The sequence below is a fragment of the Tachypleus tridentatus genome, chromosome 13 (genome assembly GCF_004210375.1).
Source record: "Tachypleus tridentatus isolate NWPU-2018 chromosome 13, ASM421037v1, whole genome shotgun sequence".
Lineage (NCBI taxonomy): Eukaryota > Metazoa > Arthropoda > Merostomata > Xiphosura > Limulidae > Tachypleus > Tachypleus tridentatus.
Genome location: NC_134837.1, coordinates 241,932,142 through 241,951,405, shown reverse-complemented (window position 1 = coordinate 241,951,405; position 19,264 = coordinate 241,932,142). Strand labels below are relative to the sequence as shown.

General features: G+C 33.2%; 1 long non-coding RNA gene across 18 annotated transcripts in view; it reads right to left on the bottom strand.

Moving 5' to 3' along the window:
* The window catches only part of LOC143236702 (uncharacterized), a 326,353-nt gene that overhangs the window by 96,989 nt on the left and 210,100 nt on the right, over nucleotides 1–19,264 (bottom strand). For 2 of the 18 annotated variants that reach the window (XR_013019685.1, XR_013019690.1), the window contains one exon: nucleotides 12,237–12,362. The exons of 15 other annotated variants lie outside the window; for them this stretch is intronic. This is a non-coding gene — a long non-coding RNA (uncharacterized LOC143236702). Of the gene's footprint in view, nucleotides 1–8,104; nucleotides 8,741–12,236; nucleotides 12,363–19,264 lie in introns of those variants that run through there. One more of the 18 variants, XR_013019682.1, reaches the window with a different exon arrangement.

Below are 19,264 nucleotides of genomic sequence, written 5' to 3'. Positions count from 1 at the left end.
GAGGGTTATCTGCGCTACCGTCCCTAATTGAGCAGTGTCAGACGAGAGGGAAGACATCACCACCCACCGCCAACTCTTGGGCTACTCTTTAACAACGAATAGTGGAATTGACCGTCACATTATAATGCCCCACGGCTGAAAGGGCGAACAAGTTTGTTGTGATGGGGATTCGAACCCGCGAACCTCGGATTACGAGTCGAGTGCCTTAACCACTATTTAAGGAGTTAACAAGTGATGTGAATCAGCACTAAATGTAAGATATCTTAGGTTTCAAGTCAATGTTAACAAACTGCTTTTGATGTTGCATCTTTATACTTAGTTGTGGTACACACTGTTTCTTAAAGTTGATACTAATATTGGTGGCCTAAGAAACTGGTTTAGAATTACATACAAGTTGATATAAGTGACTTTTCTGAAGGAGTAGTTTTTACAAATAAAAAAGATTTAAAGAAACTTTTCGAACAAAAGGTATACTTTAGGATATAGGTAGAGTTTGATTTCGATAGATTTCAATATTCACTTCACTAAGAATTTATTAAAATAAGTCCCTCTTCTACATATATATGTATATATATTTGTACAAAGCACTACAAATTGATATATTAAGATAGCTATGAATTATTATAAAAGTGTGTTTATTAACTTTTTACACGTTTGCTCACAGATTCATAACTCACCCTCAGTGTGCTGGATTCAAGTTCACTTACGCTGGTTTGCACCTGTATCTGAACCGTTCAGCTTGTACAACTTAAAATACCCACTACGAACCATTACAAACACACTATACTATATAACTGCTTCTTACATTTACAAACATTGGTTTGCGTTGGCTACATAACATAAAATCAAGCATAAATTGCACGTTATTTTCTGTATAATTGTGTCTGAATTCTCATCCGTATGTTCTGTTAGGCATTGTTTCTATTCATCAAGAATGTAGTTAAAAGAGACTATAAAGTTAATTTGCATGTATCATTGCATAAGCCAAATTATAAATATGTACGGTAACAAATGAAAGTAATTCATTTTCATTTTCTACATGTAAGCTCGCATTACAATAGCTCGAGAATCATGTTACTGTTTTACATTTAGACATTCATATATTACTAAATCACGAATACAGTAACATTTAAATGTTATGTGTATTAGATAATACAGCTACAAAAGGTGTAAGATGTTTAAATAAATTACGAAATGGAGTTAAAAAAACAAGTGCATAGCCTTTGGCATACACATCACTTTACATCAAGCTTTCTACACGTTTCTTTACGTAATTGTTATTGGTTAAGTTTCCTGTTAAGTAAGAGCAACCATTTTTATCAAACAATATGTGACTTCTTTACTAAAAATAATGAGAGAAACGCTCTTTTTTACAGGGTACTGAAACCCGTTTTAAATTTACAGTACTTGACCACTTGAGATGTATAAAATATTTACAGACGCCGTGCTTTATTGCTTACATTTATGTGGTTGTTTAATTATCTTCAATAATTTTTAACTAACTACGACACCATTACAGGCATTATGTGTAATGTAAAATACATAGCTTTGCACACTTTGAGACTATCACTCATTCTTGGTCATATTATTAAGCATACACACACTCAGAGAAGCTTCAAACCACAAGAAATAATTTCCACTTTTTGTCATCCTCTTTAACATGTGATAGTTAGACGAATAACCTGTTTTGTGGATTCCCTAACATTTCAGCTTGAACAGTTTTACAGTTATGAAAAATTGGTCTGGGATGTGGGAGCGTGTCATTTCACAAAGACGAGGGATGTATCTCATCATAAGAGTTGGGGGAGCTCAGACGGCTATCGCTTCTCAGACAGATTTCCTGGCACGAGATGCAGAAATAGGGCGACACCCAATATATTTAAACCACAAAATCTGCAATTTCCTACTGAGTAATAAAAGTAATAAAACCTTACGGAAGTTAAACTCAAACTGGTAGATATAACTTTACACACATACGACACAGATTATGCGTAATACAATATTAGAGAGAAAAAGGGGGTTAAATATGTTATATGGACTATACATTTAAACTTCTGTACATTTGTGAGAGGTATACATGTCTCGTGCATAAGTAAAACTATGACGAATGATTTCAAATAAGAGGATTACGTTATCTCACTGTGTCAAATTACACGAACCTTGTAAAATATGGGATTAACATATAATAAAGAAGTAAAATAGCGTGAACATTTTACTTCTGTTTACTATAAAACAAGTTGCACATTGGTTAAACAGAGTATTTAATTTAAAAGTAAACTATAAGGGATCACTTATAACAGACATTTTGCAGTTCTAAAAACCTTATATTCACTTACAACTCCTGCACACATCTTTCTGCGTAGAAGATAATTTTCTTGGGGCTAGAATACAAAACTGGTGACTTCATAAAAGCATAAACTCATAGATAATTCTAACACTAAGAAAGCAATAGGACTGATTTAGTTCGTATAAAAGCATCTTTACGGCATGATTGCAAATTATATTAATACGTTACATTAATCACTTTTGAATGAGAGATGATAATTGTCTAAGAACAACCAAATGTATTTATTAATATAACATAAACACATGTTTGAAACAATTATTAAACTCTATCTTTTACTAAAATTCACTTGACCATTAGTTTTAGGATGTGGAAACTAAACAATTAAGTCATGAATGACACATACAAAGAAGTATGAAGTCTTTCCTTAGAACAGAGCAGGTTGGAGAAAATCCAAAATAAATAATCTGGTTATGTTAAACTACAAACGCTGGAGATATCTAACAACAATGTCATGTTTAAAATGTCATTCCGATCCGGCATGGCCAGGTGGTTAAGGCACTCAACTTGTAACCTGAGGGTCGCGGGTTCAAATCCCCCATTACGTCAAACATGCTTGCCCTTTCAGTCGCAGGAGCATTATAATGTTCGGCCAATTCTACTATTCGTTAATAAAACAGTAGCCCAAAATTGGCTCTTGTCTAACACTGCTAAATTAGGTACGGCTAGCGCAGATAGCTCTCGACTAGCCTTGCACGAAATTCAAAACAAACCAACTATTATCTCACCATATTTTGTCAAAATACCGGTATAAATAGAAAATATTATCACATTATATGTGCAAAACAGAACAACAAAAATGAGTGTATAATATAAAATATTTTCACGTCCTACATATGTTGCACTAAATACCAGATGAACATACTAGAAAACGTTATCACGTTGCATAAACTTTGTTCCAAAATACTCTGGCGTCTTGTATATTATGTGATGAAATACAGTATCACATGAATGTTTCTACGTACTTCCATTACAGCAGTATGCATAACATTCAATACAATGGTATAACAATGGTTAAGTTATGATGAATCAGCTAACAATAATTCACTAGTTTCAGGATTTTTTTTTTACTGTAATTTTATCTTTACAAAGCAGTAAGGTAAAGTGTCATTTCCGTTCAACCAGTGCTTCAGATCCAAACTCCAGTGTGTTCAGTGAGAAATATTGTGTGAAACAAAGCTAATGTATTGATACATGTTACTGTTGATTTAGGTTATGTGAAACAAAATACTATCCACAATAAAGGTGGTTAATGGTGTACAAATAAATGCACAAATAACAAAATAATTGTTCAAAAAAGACTAATAATTTCTAAGATTTGGTTCGTGGTGGAAATCCAGGGCTGAGTACGGAATTTATAACCCCAAACGATAACTGTTTATTACTAATTCTTACAGATCTGTCGAATAACAGAGCCTTCCACAGACACACATTACATACGACTTTGTAGGTACGGTTTTTTTGTTAACAAGTATTACAAAGCATATTTTAATCAACAAATGTTTACGATTTCTTGAATTTATATAAAATCCAATCATTCGTGTTTCTAAAACAGTTGAAAGTACGTATAGCTGAGACACTACAATAACGTATGAATCTGTTGTTATCAATACAATAAAGTACTTCAATTTATAAACAAAATATAAGGGAATCTTCGAAACAGGTATTTTGATTCTCTAGAAACCTCATATTCACATAAAACTGCTTAACTCGTCTTTCTGCCTAAGGTACAAAAGTTGTTTATTCATAAAAGCATAAACTCGTGGATAATTCTAACTGTGAAAGCAATGAGACCTTTATTTAGCTCAAATGAAAACATTTTGACGGCATAATTACCGGTTTTACTAATAAGCTATATTTTTTTTCACAATGAATCTGATAGTGACGTCACACGTATGACAGAAAGTATCTGGCAAGATTCCGGCAATACAAAATTTTCCACAAATACGTTTCCATTAAAAATACAATAACTCTTCATAAAATACTCAACAACATATATTACCAAATGTACCCGGCTGGACATGGCCAGATGGTTGAAGCACTTGACTCGTAATCCGAGGGTCGCGGGTTCGAATCTCCGTCATACCAAACATGATCGCCCTTTCAACCGTGGGGCGTCATAATGTGATGGTCAATCCCACTTTTCGTTGGTAAAAGAGTAGCCCAAAAGTTGGAGATTGGTGATGATGACTAGCTGCCTTCCGTCTAGCCTTACACTGCTAAATTAGGGACGGCTAGCGGAGATAGCCCTCGTGTAGCTTTTCGCAAAATTCAAAACAAACCAAATTTACGTGTCCAATAGATGGATACTATGAAGTAATGAATATTTATAAGGAAAATAAGTATTACATAGCAAAATATTTAAAAATAATAGTATCTGATCGATCGATGCATTAACTATTACATCCAGTTTCGGGGGTGAAGTTTTTACTTTAAAACTTTCACAAAAATGTAAACGGAGTAAAAATGTTTAAACTATATTTTACATGAAATATCTTAACTAAGTAAATAACACAATCAATCTTCATAATATTAAAATTAGTTACAATGCTTAGAAGCGACTTTATGAAGTAAATTCAAAGCAACAATTAAAAACAAAGAAGTAAATATTGTAGAGAACTGTATAAACAGAAGAACATATAAAAGCCAAACGTAGTAATAGCGCTTAATATAAAGTATGTTAAACATGTTTCTCAAAAGTGGTTTTTAAGATTGTGTATAAACAAACACTGGAGATATTAGAATCGTGTACTGATTATAGTTACTCTAATATTTGTAACCTAATTGCCATATATTATTTACATGATCCCAAATATCCACCACCATTAAACAAAACCGTAAGGCATTATACAAACATAAAGTTTTAATTATTTATACAGATGTGTTGTTGCTGTTAAGCGCAATGATACACAATGGGTTAACCGTGCTGTGCTCACCACTGGTATCGAAACCCATTTTTTAGCGTTATAAGCCTTCAAACGTACCATTGAGCTACCGAAGGGCTTCATATACATGCTTCACCGAATTTTCTACATGGATATAAAGATAAACTGAAATTATTTGAATGAACTTTAATCTAAATGTTTTTGTATTGCTGTTGAATGAAAACATAATTTTGAAATAATAATAAAATTATTCTAGCTTCGTTATTCCAAATAAAGATGCTTTAATGCATAGTTAGTTTTCTACGGTTTTGAAACTTTCAGATACAATAGGAAAATTCACATTGAATTCGAAATATCTCAGTTTCATAAGATGGACAATACATACATCGTGTCCCACAGAATGGGAGTAATTATTAAAAATAAATAAAAAATAAGTGAAACATTATTGCTCGTAGTGAAAGCTGTGATTAAAACAGCCCTAAGCCTTAACTAGGATTCTACAATTATAGCACCAAACCAAGTGTTGTTTTTTTCTTTTTAATAAAATAGTTATCATCGTATGAGATGAGAATGTTACATCCGTGATCTGGCATGAATAACAATTGTTTCAATATTCAAAGCACATTGTTATATCGGTTCAAATGTGCAGTGAACTATATATTTTTCTGACTACAAGAAAAGTGAATTTTTCCTGAAACAAATACTTATAAAACACTATTGTAGTATATTATAGGTCTCTTGTCAACACCCCCCTACAAAAATTGATAGTAATACTTCAAACTACAAAATAATTGCACTTAGACAATAGTAACAACAAACTAAAAGATAACAATTTATTTTCCAGAGGTTAACAGTTAAAACGAACCCTTAAGAAAATACTAGGCCTCTTGTACAAGCACCGCCATCTTGTGAATGGCGACCCGTCTGGTACATGTTCTGTTAATCTAACTTGGAGCCAGTATGAATCGTATTATCAAATGTTAATTTAACCGAGGAAAGAGACTCTGGCGTTACTTTTTGACGTATATTAGACTACTACGAATGTTCTTCCTCGCAGAATTATAACACGACTCTCTGCACAGCCACTATAGCAGTAACTTACTGTTAGAACGCGAAATCATACCTACAATACTTGAACATGTACCTACCTCTCAGTCTATTGAATATACCGCTGGTATAAGTCATGCTGAAGCTGGTAAGAATATAAGACATCCAATGCCACTGTGACGGCAACTTACTAATATTTTAATACTTATCGCACAATACATTCATTTTAAAACGTGTAATAAGAGTAATTAAGTTGCATATTGTTGAGGTTGATACTTCTGTATATGAATGAACTGTAAAAGTAAATTCTGTAATTGAATGTGTAAAAGATCAAATATTGTTATTTGTCTGTTTGGTTGTTGTTAAACCTAAAGCTACATAATGGGCTATCTTTCCTCTACCTATCCATGGTGTCGAAACTCGATTTTTAGCGTTACAAGCCTTCAGACTTACCGCGAAGTCATCAGGAAGAAAGTACTGTTATAACACATTAATTTTTTCAACACTGTGAGCGGAAATCCTATACACTGTAGCTACATTGTTCAACCGACGCGCTAAAATAATTCGCAAGGCCTTGAAGTGCAACACAAACTTAAAGGCAAGTTCTTGAAGTTTAACTGATCGACATCTACACAGTTTACAGGTAATACCATTAATAAAACGTGTAATGACATTAAATTTACTATTATTGTCTGAACCACAGGAAGATACGAGAATAAAGAATTAACCTACTGTAATAATTAGCGCAGTCAAGTATACAACCATAGTACACATTTAAGCTTCGTAACTAACAGACACTGTGTCTGCATATGTACAGCGATATCGCATACCCTACTCCTCAGAAATGTAACACAGTAACTGATATTTGCAAGGCGTGAGTCACGCTATAAAAAGGTAGATTCTGTCATTAGCCAGATGACTGGAGAGTCTCTACGCATGCCTAACTAGCGGCATGGTTTCATCATTTTCGTACTTGCCAGCCGCTTCGGCTTTAGCTACTGACTTCTAGATGCATAACACGTTCAACTCTGCCAAGTTGCTTTAACATATTTATAGCTTCTGAGAGGTTGTGGATGAAGTTCTGGAATCACATTGACTCGCTATCATTGGTCTACATTCAACTACATGTAAGTCGTTTAGCCTACTACGGCCTCACCGACAGATACTTTACAATGTGTACTGTTAGTACAGAAATATGTAGAAGATCAAAGACTAGGTTTGTATTAAACAAAATTTAATACCATAACTGTCCTAACCCGTAAAGCTGCCCTGGGTATTTACATATCAATAAGAAATTGTAGTAATTTTAATCGATATCATAATTATTTAATTGTGTCTCGCCACGTGAAGGATTGCGGTCTACAAATCCATCTCACTGTCTCTAGTCATAATCCTTATAGATTCGTGCCAGTTTTATCACTGTTTGATTTTGGTCCAAATTATATTTAGTCCCTTTGTTTCTCAACCAAAATCATTAAATATGGGTTTTGTTCTGACTGCTTAAAGGTTCTTCATGTTGTTGTCAGTTTAAGTTTACAATCTCGAAGTATGTAAGTCAGTTCTTATCACGAATATGTGCTTTATGGTAAAAACGAATGCTTCTAAACATTGCACGTTGAAAATCATATTTCTAAAGCTCCCCTAGCATCTTTACAAATCCACTACTAGCACAGAGTAATGGCATACACTTTACTATGGACTTTTAATCAATTTAAAACTACCAAGAGCTACCTACGTTTGTTGGTTAGTTTTTCGTAATTAAAAATCTAAAAAGTTTTTCGCAATAACACGCAGACCAACTATTGCTGTGCGTCACTACCAAGCTTACCTGGTTGGGTTAATCCGTTTAAAGTACGAGCTGTGATTCCGATGTTGGACCAGTGTGTGCCGTACAATGGGCAACTTAATCTAAGATGGTAGGGCAAGTACTTGGCAAACCTCAGTAGTTCGACTCTACACTGATGAAGGTCGGCACTCTCCATCCTAGCAATGCGGCTAAGCCACACTCGCTCTTCTGCTCGTCATGTTTTTTTGTGTGTTTTTTCCACAAACGGTTAACTCCACATAACACTCGTAGTGCACTGTAAATACTAACCAAGGTCGGAAAACCTGAGAATATAGAAACGTGCGCTCGTTCCGAGGTTTTCAAAGAGTTTTGGCAAATCATTTGAGCAGTAGCTTATCATGTCTACTGCTCTCCAATCACACAGCTATGGGCACGAGCAGCGTTTCCGAGCTGCGTGGTAAAGAATCACGAGCAAAACGCAACTTAGTCTACCGGCCGGCCTCGGCACCAACCGAGCGCCTACGGGTATCCTAACTCATGAACACTCATAAAAAATATCTTCCCGTCCCCTAATTCCCCCTCTCCCTTCCATCCCTTATACGTAAAAAAATCTCCCTGCTTGAACCCAGGCTGTACCAAAATCGCTGTAGATAGGGTGGGGTTGTAGAAACACGGCAAACACCAGTCTTAAGCGTAGTAATAATAAAAAAACAAAAAAAACTTCACTAATAGTTTAGTGAAATTTGAAATTCAAAATGCGAATATGGTTACATCTACTGAGTAAATCGCAACCGAAAGTTGAGATCATTGCTTATTCAACCATTTTTAATAGAACTCAGTCTAAACGAGTTAACATTTCTTAAACACTTATATACCAAGCGATTATCAAAACGAGTGAGAAGTCGTAACCTCTGACCAATACAGAGGTAGTGTCATCATGCGTTACATGCACTGGATCGAAATAAGCAGCGGCTGATTAAAGCTGACATCTGGTTAGCTGGTGAAGAGTGCGCGTCAAAACTCTACAGGTACATTCCATTACCGTTCCATGTCTCTGTACTTATTACTTGTAAGCGTTGACACATTCACTGGGGTTTTTCCCCAAAAAATGTTCCTCAACATGCGTGCCTCTCTATACACAAAAGTATAAGGTGTGGAAAAGGAAATCTAACCACTACCAAAGTATCCTAATCACAAGCGTAATTTATAACTGACATAAAATAAAAATGTGATAAAAAAAACTAAAATTATATCTAATCGTAACACACACTATAAGTTACTTTTAAAATATTAGCTTCAACATTAAATATGGCTTAATATTACAAATATGATTAGCTGTACTTAACTACATTTCTTTTCTCTCTGTCTGGCAAGTTTTAAAATATTCGTTTCACAATTCCCACGAAATTATATTTTCTATAGTGGTTATAACTTTTTTTTTATCATAAAACAACAATAAAAAGTAAACAGTCTCCGGTGGGACAGCAGTAAGTTTATGGAGTTACAACGCTAAAATGTGGGGTTCGATTCCCTGCGGTGGACACAAGATATAGCGCAATGTGGCTTTGTTCAGAAAAATAAACAAACAACTTATACTTGCCTCTAAGCACGAGTGTTTGATTTATTTTTTTTATACCAGATTAAAGGTACTTCTTCTTGTGAAGTGTAAGTTTATATAGTAAGTGGATGAGCTTTAGAAGAGCACTTGAATTGTCTTACAAACGTGTAAAAGAATTTGATTTGCAGAAAAAAAATCAGTTATACATACAAACTACATCTGTACGAAACAAGTTACACTTTAACTGATAAATATTCATTTACAACTAGAACTAATCGAGCTTTATTTTTGTTTGTTTTTTAATGGTCTAAAATCTTGATGACTCATCCAAAAAGTGTGTAATTAATCAGAACCACATATTTCATCACAGAGACAAATTAATATCTATACATATCACCGCCTAGTAACGCAATTCTCAAAAATTACTTCACCGTGTAACGGTTCTTTCAAAACGTGACACGGGGAATTTTTTCAAGGTCAAACTTCTGGCTTCAACTACAACAAAAGATTGATGTGACCTTGGAAGGCATAAAAGTTTATTTCAATGTTCTTAATAGAATATGCTGGGTCCTTTTTTTTTCTGCAAAGCACTCAGATTAAAAAAAACAACAACCTATAAGACAAAATGTTTTTAAACAAAACTTTAACTTTAGGGCTACGTTTGAAACCTAAGAATTCAGGAGATTAAAAAAATCATTTCTATTTCTTAGTCTTTTAATATTCTCAATCAAACAGTAATACATAAGTAACCATATATATATAAATCGTTCAAGCAAACAATGACTCCGTCGCTGATAAAAAAGAAAAAAAGACGCCTTGTTGCTCGGAAGGCATTCTAAAGTTCTCTGCACTTGGTAAGACGTTAGACCGATCAAGCATCACGATATAGGACAGACATCGTCTAAAGACTAAACACTGTCGGAGCCCCCATTATACATGTACTTGTTTCCCCACCCTTGGCTGGTCACGTGACCCTCACATCCCTTTGTTCCATAACAAAGCCAAGGGCGTCCCCTAAAGAACATATATGAGCCGCATCGGAGGCCCCTATAGTATTGCTTGGATTAATCTCGATCCCAGGTATCAGGACGCTGTTATACGAGAGTATATATGTATATATATACACAAAATGTGCAGTGTACATGTACCGTTGATGTGCATGTGCACTGTATGTATTTTATAAGATTTCATCACTTCAGTATACTGCAGTTCTAGGAACGTTTACGTTCAATGTAACTGAAACGTTGACACAGCAACTATAATTTACCATAAGTCAGGAATATCAAGAGAAATATTTCTGCTTCCTTGCACCATTTCGGTAAGTTTTTTAACTCATCGCTAACGATAATGGAATATTAGCAAGCGTTACATATACAAAATGTAGGTGAGATCGGGACATTTTTTGTATGTTGACCTGAAAAAGTAAAACTTTTCAAGATACAATCTGAGACAGAAGTATCCGTAAAACTCCTTTCTTTATAGACATTTTAAGCAGCATCTACATTGTTACCTCAGTACGACGCTTCTGCCACACATAGTACTTGACTAAACTAGAACACGAGTGATAAGAAATTATCCAGTATACGGCTTATGAAGTGAGTTAACTACGCATGACAGAAAATATTCGAGTCAGCAGTTACATTAACATTTACTGACATACTACATTTTTAAACTATATAACACATAACGTCGTTCAGTTACATGAGCACCAGCTGACATATCACATTCTGCAGTTTCACGAGGACTTTCTGACATATTACATTCTGCAGTTACACGAAGACTTTTTGACACATCACATTCTGAAATTACCTAAACACCAGCTAACATATAACACTGTTTAGTTACATGAGCACAAACTGGTATATCACATTCTGTAGTTACATAAACACAAGCTAACACATAACGTTGTTCAGTTACATGAGCACAAGCTGACATATCACATTCTGCAGTTACACGAAGACTTTCTGACATATCACATTCTGTAGTTACACAAAGACTTTTTGACACATCACATCCTGATATTACCTAAACACTAGCTAACATATAACATCGTCCAGTTACATGAGCACAAGCTGACATATCACATTCTGCAGTTACATAAACACTTGCTGACACATCATATTGTTCAGTTACATAACCAATGACCCCCAGTGGCTCAGCGGTATGTCTGCGGACTTACAACGCTAAAAACCCGGTATCGATACATACCCGTGGTGGTCAGAGCACAGACAGCCCATTGTGTAGCTTTGTGCTTAATTCAAAACAACAACATAACCAATGACTGATACACTATTGTTTGTTGTCAGATAATCACAAGCTGATGTGTCATAGTCTGTTGTTTCATACACTATGATTTGGCGTTACATAATCGCTAGTTAGTATTAGTACATCATAGTATGCAGTTACATGAACAGTAACTTATACGTCGCAGTTTGTAGTTTCTTGGACTTCAGTTTGTACATCACAGTCTGGAAGTACATGAATACTACACATCTAATACGTCATAATCAATAATTATATGAAAAGTAGCTGATACATCACAATCTGCAGTTCCATGATTACCTGTTTAGACATCATAGTCTGCAGTTCCATGATTACCTGTTTAGACATCACAATCTGCAGTTCCATGATTACCTGTTTAGACATCACAATCTGCAGTTCCATGATTACCTGTTTAGACATCATAGTCTGCAGTTCCATGATTACCTGTTTAGACATCACAATCTGCAGTTCCACGATTACCTGTTTAGACATCACAATCTGCAGTTACTCATCAGGTTCTATTATATTAATACTAGTTATATATTATATTCTGCACAAACAGTAACTAGTGCATCTCAGTTTGCAATTGTTTGAGCTCTAACTTGTGCATCACAGATTGAAACGACTTTAACACTTGTATAAAACATTCTGTATTGACATGAATGCTGAGAGACATTTCAATTTCACTTTAAAAGTATGTACAGGATATATTAACAGAAACATGACTACATTCTGTATCTACGTGTTACAACACTGTAAAGTACTATATATATATATATATATCAGTAAAGAAATTTTTTCTTTGATATGAAATTATATTCGAAACTATACAATCTGTAGATACATTAGACTTATAGTCTTAAAATATCAATTTGCATAAAATATCCAGTCATAAGATACAGACACTAGAGGTATCAAGTAACATAATACAAAATTATATCACATATGACTTTTAGGAATAAAGTTTAAGTAGTACACTTTCATATTTGCAGAATGTATAAAATGTCGATATAGTATATTATACATTGTCCAATACAGTACAATGACATTGAAAAATAATGTAAAAACTTCAGTTGCACAGCAAGATGTATACAGACTGTTCAAAGATCGTCATATATACTAAATAACATAATTTAAAATAATAAAAACACTGACTCACTTATTGACTATTTTTAAAAAGCATTATGTACTAAACATAATACACAGGCAAAATTAGATAGTTAATATGTACAGAAGCACACAGATTCGTGTTGGATATCATACTTCATCCACGACCTTCGTCAGGATATTGTTAGATAAGATACCATATACAAACATAACCCACAGACACAACAGTAAGAAACCACACGACACCTATACAGAATTTACTGCTATAAGCACGAAATAAAGATACTAAAGTGGCAAACGTTTAGATGCAACTATAATAAGCAAGGTTTGAAATGGACGGTACGTAGACGTTAAAATTAGGCCATCGATCCCGTGAGATGATCTATAACGTGCATAGATGTGTATTTACAGGCATTAGTTACTATACAAAAAAAGTAAAAAATAAATATGTAACAGCGTGTACATAAACAACTGATACAAAGTACGAATATATAGTGAAGATAGTTTTGTAACAATGCTTAAATATTAGGTGGTTAAGGTGTTAAAATGACTTGGCGAGAAAGTGGTCAGTTTCATTAACACAACACAACAGAATAGGTTATAAAATACAACGAGCACATTATTTTATATTATACATTGATAATAACTCCAGTAGTAACTAATGCTGTTTTTTTTTCTCACACAATCGAATAGCAGTAAAACACGTCTGAACAATGTGAAATAGTTATTTGTATTCAACTTTATTTTACAAGAATAGACATAAATCAATACATCGAGAGTAGTTAAAAATGCTACACAATACTTCTTTAACTCGCCACTTTATTTACAAATTTACTAAGGACAGCTAACACATTATTTTGAAGAATATATTAAAAGTACCAAAACAGCCACGAAAAATGATAAAGAACATCCATTATTATTAAACCCCAAATTACATGAACATCACGAACCCTCCTTTGGTTTCAAACATATTTGTATAAACTATTTATACAGCGAACTTTTACGAGTCCATAATTTTGAGGTCCGCCATGGCCATATGGTTAAGGCACTCTACTCGTTATCCTAGGGTCGCGGGTTCGAATCCCCGTCACACCAAACGTGTTCACCCTTTCAGCCGTGGGGGCGTTATAATGTGATAGTCAATCCCACTATTTGTTGGTAAAAGAGTAGCCCAAGAGTTGGCGGTGGATGGTGATGACCAGCTGCCTTCCCTCTAATCTTACACTGCTAAATTAGGGACGGCTAGCACAGATAACCCTCGAGTAGCTTTGTGCGAAATTCAAAAACAAACAAGCAAACAAACAAAAGTACAAAGAACATTCATTGCTTTTCTTAAACAATACAATAACAATGGACGGCCTTAAGTTTCTTTAAACTATAAGTAGAAACAAAACGCTAATTAAAAAGCGCCATTAGTTTTTAGTTTTTACGTGGAGTAAGAAAAGTACGACGAACAGTTATTGCCTTCCTTAAATAAAGCAATAACAATGAGCAGCCGTTTCTTTAAACAACACAATAATAATACAACATACAGACACTATATAATTAGGTAGTGAAAGAAATACAAATATTTCGTTCACAGACAAACGTTAGACAGCATGCGCTGCGCAAAATATAGTATGATATTCCAACATAAATTTCTATCACTACAACATGCACATGAAATACAGCCATATAGTAACATACGATATAATCTTTAAAGAACAAGCAAAGTTTGAAAAACGGGTATAGCAGCTACACTTTGACTAAATTAAGCGTATTAATATAAATACATATACATATATATCTCATGAGTTACGATATAAAATAAATAAAATGGAAAGAGATGAATAATAAACATAAAATACACAGTAAGAGCTTTGTAATAACTCGTAAACAACTAAAGTTAAATGTTAGATATGATGCTGCAACCACAGTTATTAGTTTTACACAGTAAAACAGAAGTTCTAAAGCAACAAACCTGTTGTTTTTTTCATCCTAACCAGAGTCAAGAACTCTGTGAGAACCGATCATTCGTTTTTCATACAATAAACAAGTAGTAATAAAAGTGCATAGAATGTTTGTCATGCATTGCTAGCTATGTTTTATTACAAAAATTATAAGGATAGCTATCAGTTTATATAGTATAACATAATAAAAAGTGCAAGAGACACAAAAGATTTTAGTCGCTACTTTACGTATATCGTTGTTAAAAATAGCTATCATTTTAGTTTAAAGTATATTGTAAAACAAGTACTAAAACAGTTATGTATTTTCTATATGGAATGTAATACGAAAAATAACGAAAATACATATTTTCTTTTCGTCTTAGGTAGTAGCAAAATACAAAGGCTAGTCATTAGAGTCTAAACATAGTAGCTACGTAAGTGCTCATTCAAAACAGCCATTATTTTCTTTAGATAATTCAGTAATAAAACTACCACCTCAGGACAGCCATAAGTTTCTTTAAACGAACAAAAGTACTAGCTACAAACAGTTAATAGTTTTTATAAATAAAACGATAATAAAATTAAATTACTTATCCATGACAGCAATTAGTTTCAAGTAATTCAGTAAAAATATATTTCCTTCAGTTAGTTTCTTTAAACAAAGTAGTAACGAAAGTACTTGTTAAAAGCAACAATTGAATTTTTTATACAGTGCAAACACTAAATACAAAGGACAGCCACTGGTTTCCTTAAAACAAGTGTAGAAATAAACGCATTAATTAAGGACTATTTATTTTAAATAGCGCAGTAAAAGTTATGCAAAGAACAGCTACTACATATATGTATTATCAAGAAGTAACAAAACAGAAAATAAGAAGTTCAAGTTTTTACAAACAGTTGTAAGAAAAGTATAATTAAGTATTATATAACAAAACTACAGTAGTTACAAAAGTGTTAATTACATACTATATAATCAAACTACAGTAGTTACAAAAGTATTAAGTACTATATGAACAAACTATATTAGTTACAAAAGTATTAACTGAGTACTACATAATCAAAATACAGTAGTTGCAAAAGTACTGATTAAGGTTATCCATTACTTTCTTTGCTAATGGCCGAAAGAAAAAAAATACCAGCATCCACTGATTTCTAGAATGCAGTAATTAAATTGCAAAGGATACCACGGTCCTTTAAATAATGCATGAATACAACTTTTTAATAGTAATTTCAAGACTACTATATATAAATTTGAAAACTAATAAACAGAAGACTATAACTAATCAACTTGAAACAATAACAACAAACCATTAAATACTATAACTAATCAACTTGAAACAATAACAACAAACCATTAAATCAAAAAAGAATAGTTACGTACCAATCACTGCATGCTCTATTTTATTTTAGAATTATGGATCTTATACAAAATGTTCAGTAATACGACAAAACTAAATTTAGTTGTACTGATGTTGTAAAACATTAATACTGTCACTACCTATTCAGTTTGCATTTACTACCAAACTGGTTTGATGTGGAAATGTTCACTCGATGTCAGATAATACAGCAAACCAAATAAAGTTGAACTGAATAAATAATCCACCCAATCCAGCGATTTGTTTAGCGTATATGATAGAGTTGTGTTTGAGATTTTATGAGACATAATAACACTATAGTGAGAACTTGAAGGGTGTAATAGTGATATATATGTATGTACACAAGAACACTTCTACAAATGTAGTATGTCTGAAAGAGTGTAAGTACAAATGTGTATATAAAGAAAGGTACAAAATACCCTAACATTTAAAACTCGTCTTCACCATTGTGGTGAAAAGGGTGTTGTTAAAAATAGTAGAGTAATTTTTCAACCAAGAAACAGCAAAATTCCAAACTGTAAAGTATAAAGTGAAAAAAAAATCAAAATCTTACTGCACTGCATGCGTGAGGCTTAATAAACTAAGATTTTGGTAATATCCTGAACCTACCTAGCTATACTTTAGAAAAAAAGAAATGAAAAACCAGTGGCCTCAGGCAATAAATAACTGCTAAAATTACCGACCTATATTAATATATATACTATATTACTTAACATAATTTAGCAAGCAGTATTGTCTTTAAATAGCGTTTGTACGTAATATAGACATATAATATGGCTATGCTAGGGTTACACTCTATATGCTGTACAAATATATATTTACACACATAACAGCTGCATTTATATGAGAACGTACAAACGCTATTTAAAGACAATACTGCTTGCTAAATTATGTTAAGTAATATAGTATGAAAAATACACTACTTTAATTACACAATATGATATCCAAACAGATAAGACTTGAGAAATATACTACAGAGCTACAAATATCAAACCATGACGAGAGACAAAAAGCATACGCTGAATAGATGTACACAAACACATACATTTTGTTGGTACTTATGCAGAAAATAAGCACAGATAATCAACTGATGTATAATATGTATAAACAGCAGAAGTGATGTTATAATAACACTTAAATAATAAATATTAAACGGTTAAAATTAGTTGCTAAGAACAATCATCAGTTTCTTTTATACAAACAATACAAAAGGTATAGAGAAAACATTCGGGTTCTTTCATGTGATAACCAACACTACTAGAACTAACAAACATATGTTTTTTTACACAGCAAGATAGCAACAGTACCAAAAGTGCAAAGGGCAACCACCAAACACTTTTTAGTGCCATCAGTTGACATAATAGAATGACGTAAAAAAGTATTAAAAAAATATAACTGTTTCTATTCTTTATTTTATTTGTAAAGTTACTAAAAAGAATCCTCAATGTATTTCAAAAATTATTGTAAAAAAAGAGAGAGTGAAACAAACTGACCGTACAACAATAATACACTTACTTCAGTAAGAAAATTATAAGAACACTAATTAATCTCTTTTAACCAAAAACTATAACAAAACTACCAGTTCAGACTATACTAGTTTTTTAAACAATTTTATTCTCAAATTACTAATTCAGAACAGCCATAAGTTTGTTTAAACAAGAGAGTAAAAAAAAACTACAAACACTAATTAATAATAGCTGTTAGTTGCTCTGAACAATGTAATAAACAGACAAACAACAGCCAGTCGTCAGTTTTCTTAAAGTGGAACAAAAGTACGAATGTCATGTAGCTATAAGTTTCTTTCTTATTTAGGACAGGCAATAATTTATTTGAATAATATATTAACAATATTATGAAGAACAATCATTAGCTGATTTAAAAACAAACGAACACAATAGCACGATTCAAATTTACCAACAAGAAACATCAATGTATTTAGAAAAATACTGTAAAAAATAAGGAGAGAAAGACGGAAAACAACGCAACAATCTTATGTATAGATACTATATAACTAGACAGTGAATAAAATACAAATATATTGTACACAGACAAACGTTGGATACCGTACGTTATGCAAAATATCGTATAATATTCAAACATAACCTACTATCATATACTATATATATATGGTAGTAGGTTAGTGTAAGTACACAATTGTACATAAACAATGTTTACTATGTTAACACAATTTCAAAACTCTGGCAATTTCAATTCAGTACGTAAATTCACTAAAGCAGACAAACAGGTAGAAGCAAAAATACAAATAGAAAAAGTATCCTTTCTCAGTGATGTCGAGAAACCCACTTGTTGAGAAATTTATATGCAAAAACACCAATTCGGGACGTTTATTGATCATTTTTTATATAATCCGGGAGTAAAAGTGCTAATCTGGGACAACCATTAATTTCTTTAAACAACGCACTAACAAAAAATACGAAGAACAATCATAGTTTCTATAAACAGGAAAGCATCAGAGATGCTAATTAATTGCAGAAATTAGTTCATTTAAGCAATACAGCAACAAATGTGTTAAAAGAAATTAAGAGAAGACACTGGTTTCTTTAAACTGAAACTTGAAACAAGAGCACTAATTATGGAAATCAATCAGTAATGGGTCAAGCCAGTGACGAAAATATTAATTTATTACAGTCACCGATTTTTTAAAATCGAAATTAGCAAAAAAAAAAAAAAGGTTGGTTTGAATTTTGCGCAAAGCTACACGAGAGCTATCTGCGCTAGCTGTCCCTAATTTAGCAGTGTAAGACTAGAGGAAAGGCAGTTAGTCATCACCACCCACCGCCAACTCTCGGGTTACTCTTTTACCAACGAATAGTGGGATTGACCGTCACATTATAACGCCCCCTCGGCTGAAAGGGCGAGCATATTTGGTGCGACTGGGATGTGTGGTGTGAGGGGGATTCGAACCCGCGACCCTCAGATTACGAGGTCGAACGCCTTAACCCACCTGGCC